Consider the following 15,420-nt stretch of genomic DNA (forward strand, 5'->3'; position numbering starts at 1 on the left):
GCATGCCATATGGAATTATGAATTATTCAACCATTGTAAGGAATAGCACATATGTCATCACTTCCTTCTGCACCAGCTCACTTGCTTCTAAATTGCAAATACCACAAAATGAAAAAAAACCCAAAACACTTTATTGTGTAAGTTCTGGACATTTGTTATGCCAGGGGTAAGACCCCATTTGAAAAAGGCATAGGATAGAGTAGATAACTTCTTAGATAATAACTTCTTAGGTAAATGGAGCTCTCCTTGATCAAATACAAACTCCAGCTGAACAGCCTGCATTCCACCCAAGTAAGCCACGTTTTGCTCCTGCTCCAAAATATCTCATTAAGATCTACTTTAAATTCATATATTGACTACTGAAGTGTTTTGGTCTTAACCAGGACTTCAAATTCTGCCCTTTGATTCAAAGTAAAGCTTTATTAATCTTAGGTGACACCAACTGCTACCAGATGGCCCATGCTCCACTGATATATAACCTGGAAGGCTTCCAGCACTGGAGGCTTGCTATTAAGCACACTGTGCTGTAATAGATCTGAACCTATAAAGACATGGGGACGTGAATTTCCCAGACTGAGCTGGAGCACAGGGTACCCAGGATATGGCTTAGAGAAGGCAGGAGCTCTGAAGATCACCATTTCCTTTATTCTGCCAATGTGAAGAAACAACAATTGCTGCTGCATTACTTTTAGCAGGAGCTCCCTGGTGGGGTTTTGTGTGCGTGTTTTGGAGGGGGATATTTGTAGTTGTTTTTTTTTTTCTGCTTTGGAAGAAGTCAAACAGCACATTGTTCTAGGGCAAATACTTCAGTGAGCTGAAATGAATGAGCAGTATACATGTCTGCAGAATGGGGTCTGAGGTCAGGAGACTTCCTATGAATGTGAACACATCAGGAAACAACAGCTCCATATTTTGTCCAACTGGCCAGGTCAGAATTTTTATTCACCAGGAATAGCATTCAATATATCAACACTTGCTGTTAACCTAAAATCCTTACTCCTGATCATGTTCATTCCTTTATGGTTAGTAACAGCAACGTTCCCTTTTGCAGCTTGGCTGTGAGTCATGAATGTGGCTCTTCTGAACAGACAAGCAGGCACCAGGCTTCCTGTGAGAATGCCAGATGTCACTAAAAAGCATCATAAGCATAGTTGTCCCCTTGTATTTGGGTGTGTGATGAAGATATATAGAGGTAATATATGGTGAAAGTAATGACTTGATGAATATTTATGACTCTAGGTATGAGTAGAATGATTCATACAAGCATTCTTTATAAGGAACGTTTTCATTCTAAGAATGGAAGACATCAGAAGAATGAATTCAGTAACTAGAGACAGCTAAACATTCACCAGAAAAATATTATGGAGATCTTAAACTACTCCTGTAATTTTTAGAAGCCTTCACTAATAGTTAAGACACCAATTAAAACATGCAGCAATTGTTGCTTTAGATTCATTCCATATTGTAAGGGTATCTGCAGTATGATACTGCAAGTATCTTAGCTGCATGCTATTTCAGACGTGCGTTAAGTACAACCTGCACAGCAATGCCTTCTGCCAAGCTTTCAAATTGAAAAGAACTCATGTATCATCCACAAGAGAAAGGTAAACAACCACAGAGTATGATATACACATCAAATGACTTGCCAAGGATAATAATCATGGTTAAGGGAAAAGCCATCAGCACACGAATCTTTATACGTTAATCCTGTCACAGCTTTGTATCACTTCAGAGAAAGTGATGTTCCATCATCTTTTATGATAACATTATATTCTTTAATATAAGATAGTAACAAAGAGCCCAGGAAAAAAAGCCAATAATCAAGTCTACTTCAGGTCAGGAATGCACTCAAGATTAATGTTTCAGATGAAACACTACTCCATCTAAAGCAATCTCTCCTATACAACCTTAAGCTCTGTAGTGTAAGTACTACACTGAAGTAATAATTGGCCTATGCCATGCCTGAAGACATTGTTATAACTATTTATACTCACCTACTTCACTAGATTAAGTATTAGATTGGCCATAAGCATAGTTTCTCAGGCAGTTTTTAATCTGAAGTATTATCACTAACATCAAATTTCTCAGCATCTGGTTTTGCTGGGTGGCTGCTGATGGGTACAGAAGGTAACACTGGATGTGCAACTTGATAGTAGGTGCTCTAAGAAGTTTGAATTGGTGCTTTGTACATTTCTCACAGCTGCAGCATGGAGGCATTTATGTATAAATAAACCCAGCACCACATTGGCCATGTGTCTTTGTCTAGGCCATGTGGATTTAGGCATCAGACCAAACCCATAGCCCCCCTGCTTTCTATCAAACAGTTGGACGATGCCACAAAGGTCCCCATGCAATCACATGGCTTGTTAGGCTTTTTCAGGCTGGAGAGGTCAGATTTTGAGACTGGCAAATGTTGCAGCAGTAAGCATTCTGGCCAGCAAGGAGTGCTGTGCATTCCATGCATTTTCAAGGTTGTGCGTCCAGAAAGCATTTGGCAAGGGTGATTGATTTTGAGAGTTCGAAACCATCCAGAGAAGCAGAAAATGAAAGGAATAGAGAAGTGGTGCAGCAAAACTGGCATAAGTCAGGTTTAATTATTCAAATAGAAGATAATCCAGGAAGTGGCTGCAGCAGCATTATTAGTAAATAGCAAAAGCATTTAGGTAGTGTAAATTGCTGCTTCAAGTTTCCTCTGTGATCCAGAGTGAGACTTCATCTGAGGAAACTACCCTTGGCACCAACGTCAATCTTTTTGAGAGGCAAAATTATTAATGAGATCATGAGAACACGTTGTTATTAACTACAATTTACACGGAGGCAAAGCCTGCCATCTGTTCATTGAGAACTAGAAGTTCTGGGTTTCAGAAATGCTTGACTAATTATGAACTTACTCCTTGAGAATAGCTTTCCCCATGGATTTTTCTAGTTCACTTCCTCATCATTAATAATTAGCTTACATCCACAGTAAGCATGCTTGATTAGCTGAGCAGAAAGCAATAGAAGCATCTGAGAGTATAAAGTATACCTGCATTTCAAGTAGAAAACTGAGTAAGAACTACAAGATTTAAGATTTTATAACCTGACAGGAAGCAACATTTCCAGAAACACACAAACAATACTGAAAGGAAAGACTTCTCACTGCAGGCTGATAATGTAGATGCACCATGACAGCACACTCAATAAATTGCATTGTAGCACCAGCTAGTGGTAAGAGTTAATGAAGGTGTACAGAGAGGAAAAGTAACAAATGTGTTTGCAACAGAAAAGCTTCAGATTACATGTAGCCTCCTATCCCAACTTTTTCCTCATGTTTAAAATACTTTCAAAACAAAGTTCCTCAGGAGTTTCACTGAGCATGCCTACACCATCCAAAAAGCACTTTCATTGTCCTTGATGCAGCTGCTAACAGTTAGAAGTGGTATGAGAAACAATCAAGCACTTTTGCTACACTTAGAGCTATTTCACCCTCAGAGCCAGCTTGTTACTGACAAATGGTATTTAGCCAGAAAATGCTACTGTTGTGTTTTCCACAGAGCATCACCAGCATTCTCTCTCAGCATAAACTTACTGACACAAGAAATATCTCAGTGATTAATTCAGCTGTAAAACTCATGATCATTCATTTTCTGGACCCAATCCTACAGCATAGGAATTAGTTTACAGAGACAGTTGCAAAAAAATAAATCTAGTTTGCAATGGATACCATAAAATTTGATACTCTAAATGTAATTGGATTTCATCTTTATCTCTGTGTCCCTATTGGTGTAATTTACACAGAATAGCAATACTGCTATTTTAAGAATACAGAAACTAAATGTTCAGTACTTCAGATGGCTTGACATTTATAGGCTTCTCTGACCACCACAAAATGTAAATTGAAGTGCAGGTACTCCAGAACACCACCAGGTGGTACATATTCTCAAAGTGAGGTGAAAATAAAGATAACTTTCTTGTACACTGGTAGCCAGACCTACCTAAGTTTCAAGGAGAAGTGATCACATCAACAACAAAAATCAAAACCTCCCAGACACAGCAAACTGAGAGCCTCTGTGGCAATGAACAGGGGCAAGAGGAACCAACAACAGCGCTGACCATGACAGAACAAGACAGCCAGGCTGCTCCTGCTCGCTGAGGTTGAATGAGGTCTGGAAAGCAACAGTATTGCAGTCAGTGATGTGCCCCAATGGGTGAAGAATACCACAAGAAAGTTGTAGAATTAAAGGCTGATCTACTGAGCTCTTTTCACCATAAAAAGAACCTACCTTTTTAATGCTGCCTATCTCTTAATCTCACTGGTTTTGGATACCTTGAAAACAAGATCTGATTAGGTTACTGAAGCGTTTATCATTCACAGAGGTATGATGTGGTAAGCTCTGTAGAGACATTTATAATTTAAACAAGCAGCTTGAGAGCACAGGATTTATACATGGAAGACTGCTACATCAAGAGCGAGCTGCTGAAATATTTATAAATGTGAATTTCTAATGTGTAATGACTTCCAACAAATGATATTAATCTGTAGCAAAAGCTAAAACACTATTTTGCTACGGATTTCTGCTCCATACTTCACAGTTAAAAGCTATATATTAACTGCATCACACTAGTACAGTAAAGTGTGATTTGGAATTTTAATAATCAACAAGAATACAGGAGAAAGCACACTTGGCTATAGGATTTTGGGTGTCACTACCTTAGAATCTTTCAGAATATACTATAAAGTACAGAGGTATTTTGTTCAAAGAATGCAGGCCTAAATATACAGAACCTAGTTGAGTGACAGCTAGTTGAATAACAGCAAGAGCCTATTCACACTTGAGCAAAGCACAGCTGCTTAGAGGAAAAGCGATAGGATATGCCAAAAATACAGCCTGAGGAACTACCAGTGAGGCCCCAAAGGAAAACAACTGGAATCCCTGTAGTTCAATACATGTAATACTGAGCTGACAAATCATACATTATGTATCAAGTTTCTGCAAATCTTCAAGCCTACTTTTGTTTGGTTGAGAGTTCTTGCGACAGCTAAAGAGATTAGTGTTACTATTAGAGCTCAATAACCAAGACTAAAATACTTCAAGCAATTTCAAAAGCAAAGTCTGCATTTGCAGGAGATTTGCTATCACATAGTTATTATCTGAGGATGCCCTTATAGAGTCATCAAGCATTTGAAGCAGGCACTGTTATATTTGCAACATGACTTATTTGCATCTTTCATGTGTTGACTTATTCTATTCTGCACAAAACAAGTTCTAATTTCACCAGTGTAGTACCTGAGAATCTATTGTTACAGCCACATAACAGGCATTCACACATGCATACTAGCCCCAGTGAGCTCTGTGATTGACTTGGTGTTTTCCACACACATTTGTTACTTATTTATCATTGCGATGCAAATGCCAGATTGCAGACAGTCTGCAGAAAACATTTGAGTACTGAATGAAGCACCAAATTCTTTTTTCAGTCACAGTCTGAAGGAAAAACTGCTATTGGTCACATCTATTGGATTATTTTAACAGTTCAGATCCATGAGAAAGCTTAAAGATGCCTTCAGTTATTTATTTTGAAGAAAACACCAAGATACAGCCATGGAAAAAATGCCTCAAAAGCATTAGCAGACACATACTTATTCCTGAACACAACACAGATGCATTCTTGCAAGTTTAAGAGTTCCCCCAGTCAGTGTACAGAAGTGTGACTAACCAAGGTTCATACTGGCCCTCCAGAGCTGCTGTCTCCTTTGATATATTGGCACAGGACCCCAAGTGCCTTTTCTCAGTTGACCAGAAAGTGATTTGGTTCTGCTCAGCCAGCTGAGGTCTCAGATTTGCCCAAGCGGCACTTGGATAAAAAGAGCTTTTTTTCCTGAAACAGCTCAGTCCTTGACACATCTTATTTACTGACTGAAGTAGCTAATGAAGTCCAGCTTACCTCCTTCAACACCAAGATACAAAACAATTTAGGAATCAACACTCAGAATATGCAATTAAGGAAAAAAAAGCATTCAGCGAAGACCATCTCTTAAGCCTTTAAACCATCATACAACTTAAAACCTCATTTTCAATGTACATCAATGAAGACCTCAGCCCAAATCCCAGACCTAGCTTCCCTGATCTCTGACTTCAAGTAAGTCAGAACTCAGCATACAGCTTTACAAGTATTTGTTTTCCCCCAGTAGAGTACTACCTTAGTGTAAGAGAGCTCTAATCTCTCTGCTTTGAAGGGTTTAAAGTCTACACCTATAATTCTTTTTATCTTTCCAATAATACACTTTTAACAAATTCACACAGACTCGGTACAACATCTTGGAATGTTCTAATAGAACTCTAGCAGACAGAAGTGCCTTACCTTTTTCTTCTCACAGTCCTTCCACGCTTCTTCATTTCTTCATATTTCTTCTGTCCCCCTGAATTTTGTGAAGAAAGAGAATGTGTAATTCAAACAGATACAGAGTTGTGAATCTCTAGCAGTCAAAAGGAATTGTTTTCTACTCTGTGGATCTTGTCTTAAAAAAGCAAACTAATCTTTCCTTAAAATAACTGTAAACAAGAATCTCTTAGTTAATAAATTAAGTAATGCAAATCAATCACCGAGCATATCTTGTCTTAGCATAATTAGTGGAGCTCTTCAGCTGGTGAGGCTTTTTTTTACCTACCATAACAGTGATCATTTAAGTTTTTAACTAACAGACCTAAAGTACTTTTAGCTTCTCTTATTATTCCAACTCTTTATTTTAAGGTAAATAGCAATGCAAAACTTCTAAGAATATTAAGAAGCTTAAAAAAAAACCGAACTAATTTTGTTATCACAAAGCTATGACCTTTCATCAGTTGCAAGCTTAAGTAAAAAGCAGCTAGAATAATACTACCTTGTTTCCATGAAGTTTAGAGCTTCAGCTTTTCAAGAGTTCTTTTTTTATCTACAACATAGAACACAACAAACAAACAGTTAATAAAACAAGAAACAGTAAAAATAACATTGAATTAAGGAGCTTTTATAAAGAATTATACATCTATAATTGGAAGTAGATGATCTTTGAGCTCCCTTCCAACCCAAGCCATCCCATGATTCTATGAAGAATTCCAGCAGTCCTACACTGCTAGGCAATGAGAAGTAAAACACCAGTTTTGAGTAGAGACAACTGACAGTTTTAAAGACAATTCTTTAGAAAGCTGTTCAAGAATAAGCATTAAATAATAACATACACTGAAATAAATACTTTATAAAATCTCCAACTAAGCCAAGCATAAAATAGACCTATTCTAGCTATACTCTATTCTTTCCCTATTACTAGAGAAAGCCAAGCAAACCCTTTTCCTTGCCCTAGAAAAGTAATGTTAGTACTCAATAGAAAACCTTTGCTTCTTTCAGCCTCAAAAAAGTGTAACTACTTAAGTAATGAATTAAAAATGCAAAACAAATTAAATAAACTCTAAGAAAATGATAAAGATAGGAGTGTTTTGTAGCTAGTGCTGTAAGTGTACGGGTTGGCTCGCTGGTAACTGCCTTGCCCAGTTTACAGTCTCAATGTTTCTAGAAGACAAAAAAAGAAGTTAAAAGACCTAAGAAAATAATAAACCACTTTATTTTCTAAATGGGATTCTCGGACCTTGGGTTCTTCTTGGAACTTCTTCTAGTGTTGTTAAGTTTTTGTTTGTTTTTAATATAAGGATGAAGTTTTTTACAACGAGGGCAGTGAGGCACTGCACAGGCTGCCCAGAGAGGTGGTGCAGACACCCAAGGTCAGGCTGGAGGGGCTCCGAGCACTGATGGAGCTGTGGGTGTCCCTGCTCACTGCAGCACAACTGGACCTGATGGCCTTGAGAGTCCCTTCCAACTCAAACCATTCTATGACTGTAGGATCTTAAGAATAGCTTGATTTGTATAAAAGTTATTAACGATAGTTTTGAAAAAACTTAGTATTGGTGAAGCTAGAAAGGTTTGTACTATGGGTAGTGCATGAAGGAAGATCTCTGCATCCTGTTACTTCCAGCCTGCTGTCAGTTGGTGGAGTTGCACTTTACAACACGGGCATTAAAACTCTGATTTTGCAGTCAATATCCTCCTTGCACACGAAAGCTCATTTTTGCAGCTATCCTTGCTGGAAACGCAGCGGGTTACACTCATAGAATCATCAAGGTTGGAAAAGACCTCCAAGATCCCCAAGTCCAACCACAACCCACCCACATCCCTCAGTGCCACATCTCCACACTGAACACCTGCAAGGACCGTGGCTTCACCACCTCTCTGAGCAGCTGTGCCAGCTCGTCGCTGCTCTTCCTGAGAAGAAATCATTCCTACAATCCAACCTGCACCCTGAGGCCATCACCTCTCATCCTATTGCTGCCAGCTGGGAGCAGAGAGGCCAACCCTGCCTCAGCACAGGAGTTGGATGGGGCGATGAGCTCTGTTCTGCAGGCTGACCATCCCTGCTCCCTCAGCAGGCTGCCAGAAAGCCCAGCTTGACAAGAAAGGCTCAGCTGGGATCTTCCTCGCCTGCTTGTGGAGGAAGCTCCCTGCTGCGTGGCTCAGTGTCGTGACACCACAGCCTCCCCGTACATCCGCACCGTTAATATTTCTCCTTGGTGGGCTGGTGCACGATAGCAAAATAACCAAAGAAACACAGAGTATCCGTATCTTCAACCCACATTAGCTTAATGACTCCAACCTGCGGCTAGAATCCACTCCATTCCTCACTCTTTTTCTTTTTTTTTTTTCCACACAATAAATAGCAAACTCTTACCACAGAGGACAGAAAACCCCATAACGGGGCAAGAGAACCCGCTCTCCTCCACAGCTCATTGTCTGGGGCTGAGGGCGGATGCCGGAGGCCGCGGTGAGGAGGACGGCTGGCTGCGGCAGATGGGACGAGCCGAGGCGCTCTCTGGTAAACATGGGGACGAAGCGGGCAGCCGGGGGGCAGCGGGGGCGGCCCCGCTCCAGAGGGGGTCCCGCTACGGGGGGCGCAGCCCGCTGGCCTCCCCCCAACGTCACTTCCGAGGCTGGAGACAAAATGGCGTCCGGACGGTGCCGGAGCCGAGGCCGTTCCGCGCCTTTTTGAGCCGGGCCGCGGATAGAGGAGAAAGAGGAGGACGACGAGGAGGCGGCGGTGGCCTCGCAGGTGAGAGAGAGGCGGCCCCGCGGGCGCTGCTGTGCCGGAGGGCGGGCCGGGCTGTGGGGGCGGTGGGCAGAGCCGGCAGCGCGGAGCCGGGGGCGCGGCGGGGAAGGGAAGGGGCCCGGGTTGTGCGGGGCTGTGGGGAGCGGGGGGTGCGGCCGGGCGGGTCGGCAGCGCGGGTCGTGCTGTTCGGTTCGGTGGTTGGTGATGTGGGTGAGGGGCCGAGGGCTCCCTCGGGAAGTTTGCAGGTGGCGGCGGGTTCTGTGCCTGCAGGTGGGGTGGTTTGACTGAGGGACTGGGCAGGCTGAGGTCGATGGGAGCGGGTGTCCGTTCTGCGCTTCGGTCGCCTCGAGCCCGTGTGTTGTTATGGGGCTGGAAGGCTGTGCTGGGAGAAAGGATCGGGGGGAGCTGGGCGGCAGCAGCTGAACAGGAGCCAGCAGTGTGTCCAGATGGCCCAAAGGCCATCAGCATCACAGAATGGCCAGGGTTGGAAGGGACCTCAAGGATCACAAAGCTCCAATCCCCTGCCACAGGCAGGGCCACCAACCTCCTCATTTAATACCAGCCCAGGCTGCCCAGGGTCCCATCCAACCTGGCCTTGAACACCTCCAGGGATGGACGGGGCATCCACAGCCTCTCTGGGCAGCTGCTCCAGCACCTCACCACTCTCACAGCAAACAACTTCCCCCTGACACCCAACCTCAATCTTCCCTCCCTCAACTTAAAACCATTTCACAGAATCACAGAATTGCCAGGGTTGGAAGGGACCACGAGGATGATGAATCTCCAACCCCCTGCCACATGCAGGGCCACCAGCCATCCCACCTAATGCTAGACCAGGCTGCCCAGGGCCCCATCCAATCTGGCCTTGAACACCTCCAGGGACGGGGCATCCACAACCTCCCTTGGCAGCTGTTCCAGCACCTCACCACTCTCTCTGTAAAGAATTTCCCCCTGACGTCCAACCTATATCTCCCTTCCCTCAACTTAAAACCATTTCCTCTTGTCCTGTAGTTATCAACCCTTTCAAAGAGCTGATTCCCCTCCTGTTTGTAGGCTCCCTTTAGGCACTGAAAGGCTGCAATGAGGTCACCCCACAGCCTTCTTTTCTCCAGGCTAAACAAGCCCAGCTCCTTCAGCCTGTCTTCGTAGTGGAGGTGCTCCAGCCCCCTGATCATCTTTGTGGCCCTCCTCTGGACCCTCTCCAACAGCTCCCTGTCTTTCTTGTGCTGGGGGCTCCCCTTGTCCTGCTGTTATCTACCCTTTCAAAGAGTTGATTCCCTTCCTTTTTGTAGGCTCCCTACAAACATCCTGGCTTGTATCAGCAGCAGTGCAGCCGGCAGGAGGTGATCATTCCTCTTGTGCTGTGGGCAGTGTTGGGTTCCTCACTACAATACAGGCATGGAGGCCCTGGAGTGTTTGCAGAGAAGGGAACGGAGCTGTGAGGACTCTGGAGCTCAGTGCTGCAGTGAGTGATGCTGATATGATGGGTCCATCTGGAGAAGAGATGGCTCAGAACCCATCGCTCTCTATAGGGACCTGAAGGGAGGTTGTGGTGAGGTGGGCTCAGCCTCTGCACCTGCATAACTACTGATAGACAAGAGGTGATGGCCTTAAGTTGCTCCAGGAGAGGTTCAGGTTGGATATTAGGAAAAAATTCTCCAAAGGAGTGGTTGGGCACTAGAACAGGCTGCCCTGGGATGTGTTGGGCTCACTGAAGATGTAGTACTTGGACTTGGTTTAGTGTGTGATGCTGGTGGTAGGTGGGCAGTTGGGAAGTTTTTCACTCAGAGGTTGCTGACACACTGGAACAGGTTGCCCAAGGAGGCTGTGGATGCCCCATCCCTGCAGGCATTCAAGGCCAGGCTGGATGTGGCTCTGGGCAGCCTGGGCTGCTGGTTGGTGACCCTGCACATAGCAGGGGGTTGAAACTAAACAATCATTGTGGTCCTTTTCAACCCAGAACCTTCTATGATCTTAGTGGTCTTTTCCAACTTTAATGATTTTATGATTCTATTTCACCCAACCCTGGGGGTTCTGTGCTGTAGTGCAGTGATACTGTGACAGGTCGGACAGCATCTTTGAGACCATCATTTGATGCCACAGCAGAAGGTGGAGCCCTGCTGATGAGCACCTCATGAGTTTGCAGCTGTGGTCTTCTGTAGAGCTTTTAATGGTTTTAAGTTCCTATGAAGCTGGCAAAGATCCATTTTGAAGTAGTAAAGAATACTTTGAACCATTTGTAAAACTTGAAGATTGAGAGGATGGTGATGTTCTTGTACCTCTTATCTGAGCATTCAGTGACAAATGGCATTTTCCTTACTTTACATTTCAATACTCAACAATGGTCATCTCCCAGTGGTGGTAGGGCTGCTGGTATTCCTGATACAATACTTGAGGCAAAGCTGATCAATGGAGACCTATAAGAACCAAAAGATCTTTCCTCATGTAGGGATTGCTACATGAGCTGTGTGGTGCTGCATGGTTTCATCATACACTGACTTGGGTTGGAAGGGACTTCAAAGATCATCCAGTTCCAACCCCTCTGCCATGGGCAGGGTTACTGCCCACTACTAAATCAGGTGCCAGCTCAGGTGGCCCAGGGCCCCATCAATGGCCTTGATCACTTGTGGGGCTCTCTGGGTAACAGTGCCAGGGCTTTGCTGCCCTCTGAGTAAAGAATTTCCCTCTGATATTATTCTAAATCTCCCCTCTGTTAGTTTGAAGCCATTCCTCATTGTCCTATCTCTATGTACTTCAGGCACATAGTTCAGCTCAGTGTTGTCCTCCCAGGGTTGGCTGGGTCAGAAGCATCTCAGCCCATCCACCCCATGTCTCAGAACATAAAAAAGGTCAGATTACTCTTCTAGAGGAACCCTGCTTATATGGAATAAAGGGCAAACAATCACTTTGGGGTTACAAAAGTGATATAATACGTAAAAAGGAGTTCTAAATACTGTCCTGCACTAGATGTCAGTCTCTTAAAACAAGTTCAGGGTGATTTAGAGGTAGCACTTGTAGAAATGTTTTTGCCTGTCACCAGTCTACAGCCACTGGTTGGTGTTCATGCCATACATGCAAGCAAGAGGCTCAACTGGGAGAGAGGATGGAAATGTAGGCTATGCCTTGCAGCAACAGCATGGTGCCTTTTTTATCATGAGCCACTTGCTTACGTGTGCAGATTGGAGACTGCAAGTTTTATGGGTTATTTTGTTTTTGTCAGAGATTTACAAACAGCCCGAGGTCGCAAGCTGATGCATGTTGAATATCCACACTGGGATACCTTGTTCCTTATATTTCCTCCTGAGTCTTTGATCCTTATAGTTAACAACTCCACATCTCAAAGAATTGATCATGCTTCATGCTCTCCCCTTTTGATTTACTGTTCCATCGTTGTTAGAGTTCTGTAATTCAGCCCAATCTTTTACTCCTGTAAATCATTCTATTTCCCATACTGTGTAATACTTGCTGGAGTGTATTGCTCTCACAAAATCACTCTAGTTCACTAATTCTTCACACATGGCCATCTTTCCATGTGAACACTATAGAAAAGATACCAGTCATTTCAATGCAGCGCTCTTCATCTGGGCTATATTTATTTTGACTTAATTCAGATTATTTGGAGGAATCTTTGAACTATGCATAGTCCTGGCAAGTATCACAACACTTTTAAAGCACTGCTGTGCATTTCGTGTTGAATTTGTTGGCACGTGATGGGGCAGGTATGATCCTGATCCTGCTATGTAACATCGCCTCCAAAACGAAATGCTTTTCTTTACCAGTGCTGTGTTTTCTCAGACTGTCTTCCTAGATGAAAAATGTTTGTTAGGTTTTTTTTTTTGCCTCTGTGTAAAAGATGCTTGCAGACAGAAGTGGGAGGCAGCCCTGTATTGTGAAAAGAAACGTCTGGAACAGGTTGTTTTGTGTGCTTGTGAGCCTGCAGTGCACTTGTCTGATAAAATTGTCATTTGAATGTACTGCCTTTGCAAGCAGAATGAAAAGGTGTACTTATGTCTGAAACTGGAACAGTATTTGTGTCTACTAGCAGTATCAGGCACTTGGCATTTTCTGTTGCTTCTCTTGATTAGTTGCTGTTTCATTCTGAAGTGTTTTTTTTTTAGAAAAATAGATGTGAAGGTGAAGAGTGTGGGGTTCATCTTTGTGTTAATTTCTTGGCATGGTTATTGAATAAACTCTCTTAATAACTACAGCTTATTTGTTTACCAAGCACTAAGCAAAACTTTATTTTTATCAGGCAAGAGGCAACACATGTTACTGCTTTCATCATTTTATGCCCACTTTTCTCCATTTTCATTCTGGCAGTCTACAGTAACTGAAAGCTTCATTGCAACTGAGTGCCCATAGATAGCACTGTTGGTTCTGTCAAGTTTGTACTTATTAATCTTCCAGTGTTAACATGCATTTTTTTTGAAGCTTTCCTTAACCTAACATGCTGCAAATGTATGTAGAATGCTATTATAGGATTGAAGTGCAACAAGGTAAGCACCCAGATGTTAAAAAAAAAAAAAAAATAATGATCACTCATCTGCTATAATTAAAAGCTAAAGCAAAGGAAAAGATCATTTCTACCACCCTGCAGTTTCCCAGCCTGGAGCCTGGTTGGGAGAACAGGCTGCTGAGGCTTTCAGGTTTTGTTCCAGCTTTGTAATTGATGTGTTTTTACCTGGACAGAGACGTAATGCGTGTCCCATTTTCAGCTTCCAAAACAGAACTGATGCTCTCGTGCCTGTTTATTTTTCCTTCCTCTGAAATGGAAGTAATATTCCTTTTCAAATTGAAAGAATCATCGTCTAGAGATGGTAACCGTGGCTTAGAAAAGCAGAAGGTGGATGGGTCAGCACAGCCACTGGAAGCACTTACTGGAAATACTGACCCAACCAATCCATAACACACGTAAAAATAACTAATTTAATACAAAATTAACAACATTAATTCCAAGGAAGACTTTCTAAGGAGCCTTTCTAAATGAATTTTTCAGAGATTAAGATGACGCGATGCAATAAATCTGACTTATCATTTGTTTCTGTGTTGTTTGTGAGCCTGCTGGGCAATGCTGTACTCATGGGATACACTGTGGGTGGTGGTTTGAAATAAATATGCCCTGTTTTTTTGGAAATTAATTTAAAAATTCTGATTGGTGGGTGTTGTGTTTGTGTGGTTTGGGTCATACGTCCACGTTTTTGTGGAACTGGAGGTTGAAAATGAAACTTTGTGTTACAAATGCTTTGTTTTTTATTCTTAGGTCATTTTTATGCAGGTAGAGGTTAAACTAGTGAGTGTCCTTAAGGTGTATGTAGGCTGAAGTTGATTTTTATTTTCTTTTTTTCTAATGCAGTCAGCCTTTCTACACAATTTTCTTGGTTGTTAACAGGGAAAGAAAATGGGGTGAAGTTTTCAGATAGGTAGTTTTTAAATTGCAGAGCTCACGTCACGTATCAGAGCAGCAGGAATACAATTTCAAGGTGAAACAAGTGCTTTAAGTTGGTATTTTTATTAGGAGTTACTGCAGCTTTTGGATTACCACAGCTTCATTTCTCATCTTATCCTTTTGGTGAACTGATTCCGCTGGCAACTTGTAGCTTAAAGTATAGGGCACAGCCTGTTTGGGAGCTGAGCTTTAAATACATCGTTCTGCTGAGGTTGGTCACTTTGTATGAAGGCTCAGTGAGAGGTTTGGATACAGCCAGTTCTATGGAAGTTGGATAATAATATCCATAAAATCATAGAATGGCCTGGGTTGAAAAGGACCACAATGATCACGTAGCTCCAACCCTCTTGCTGTGTGCAGGGTCGCCAACCACTGCATGTAGTGGATGAGTAATGATGTTGAATGTTTGCTTCTGTAAAACACCACTTTAATTCTGCCTGGGTTGTGTTTGTGTAGCTAGAATTAAGAGTGAAATGCCTTCCTAGTTTATTCGGTGTTAAAAATGACATTGAAGATGATTCTCACTGAGTGCAACATAATGTCTATGCACTTCTTAAAGTAAGCTTTCTAAGTTGATTTCCAGAGCCATGATGGTGGTGGGTCTGATAGAAGATTGCTGAGCTGATAATCACAGAACCATTAGAGGTGGAGGGGGCCCTTGAAGGTCACACAGGGCAAGGGATGAGCAGGCAGCTGGTGCCACGGATGTGTTCTCACACCCTACAGCCGTAGTTCATCACGCAGTGATCTGAAATCAATAAAATGTTCTTCTTTTTGTGGTCTTTATGTGAATAAAGTTTTTCACTTCCTAGCCAAATAGAGAAAAAGCAAATATTTCTTCCCAAGAATCAGGTATTATACA

The 15,420-nt window shown here is 42.7% G+C and overlaps 3 protein-coding genes across 10 annotated transcripts in view; 1 reads left to right on the plus strand and 2 right to left on the minus strand.

Moving 5' to 3' along the window:
* Positions 1 to 6,909, minus strand: part of DHRS3 (dehydrogenase/reductase 3) — a 164,186-nt gene extending 157,277 nt beyond the window's left edge. For all 3 annotated transcript variants that reach the window (XM_090123119.1, XM_090123120.1, XM_090123118.1), the window contains exons 1-2: positions 6,863 to 6,909; positions 6,343 to 6,400 (exon numbers count right to left, since the gene is read on the minus strand). The gene's annotated coding sequence lies outside the window, so the exon portion shown is untranslated. The remainder of the gene's footprint in view (positions 1 to 6,342; positions 6,401 to 6,862) is intronic.
* LRRC38 (leucine rich repeat containing 38) overlaps positions 1 to 8,875 on the minus strand; it is a 56,387-nt gene extending 47,512 nt beyond the window's left edge. Inside the window, exons 1-3 of one of the 2 annotated variants that reach the window (XR_004169777.2) lie at positions 8,738 to 8,875; positions 6,863 to 6,913; positions 6,343 to 6,400 (exon numbers count right to left, since the gene is read on the minus strand). The gene's annotated coding sequence lies outside the window, so the exon portion shown is untranslated. Of the gene's footprint in view, positions 1 to 6,342; positions 6,401 to 6,862; positions 6,914 to 8,737 lie in introns of those variants that run through there. The other variant, XM_090123117.1, reaches the window with a different exon arrangement.
* A 107-nt stretch (positions 8,876 to 8,982) lies between these two features.
* The window catches only part of PRDM2 (PR/SET domain 2), a 63,214-nt gene continuing 56,776 nt past the window's right edge, over positions 8,983 to 15,420 (plus strand). For all 5 annotated transcript variants that reach the window (XR_016459420.1, XR_016459422.1, XR_016459421.1 and 2 more), the window contains exon 1: positions 8,983 to 9,115. The gene's annotated coding sequence lies outside the window, so the exon portion shown is untranslated. The remainder of the gene's footprint in view (positions 9,116 to 15,420) is intronic.

The sequence above is a fragment of the Phasianus colchicus genome, chromosome 22 (assembly GCF_987193195.1).
Source record: "Phasianus colchicus chromosome 22, bPhaCol1.hap1.1, whole genome shotgun sequence".
NCBI classification, from domain to species: Eukaryota; Metazoa; Chordata; class Aves; order Galliformes; family Phasianidae; genus Phasianus; species Phasianus colchicus.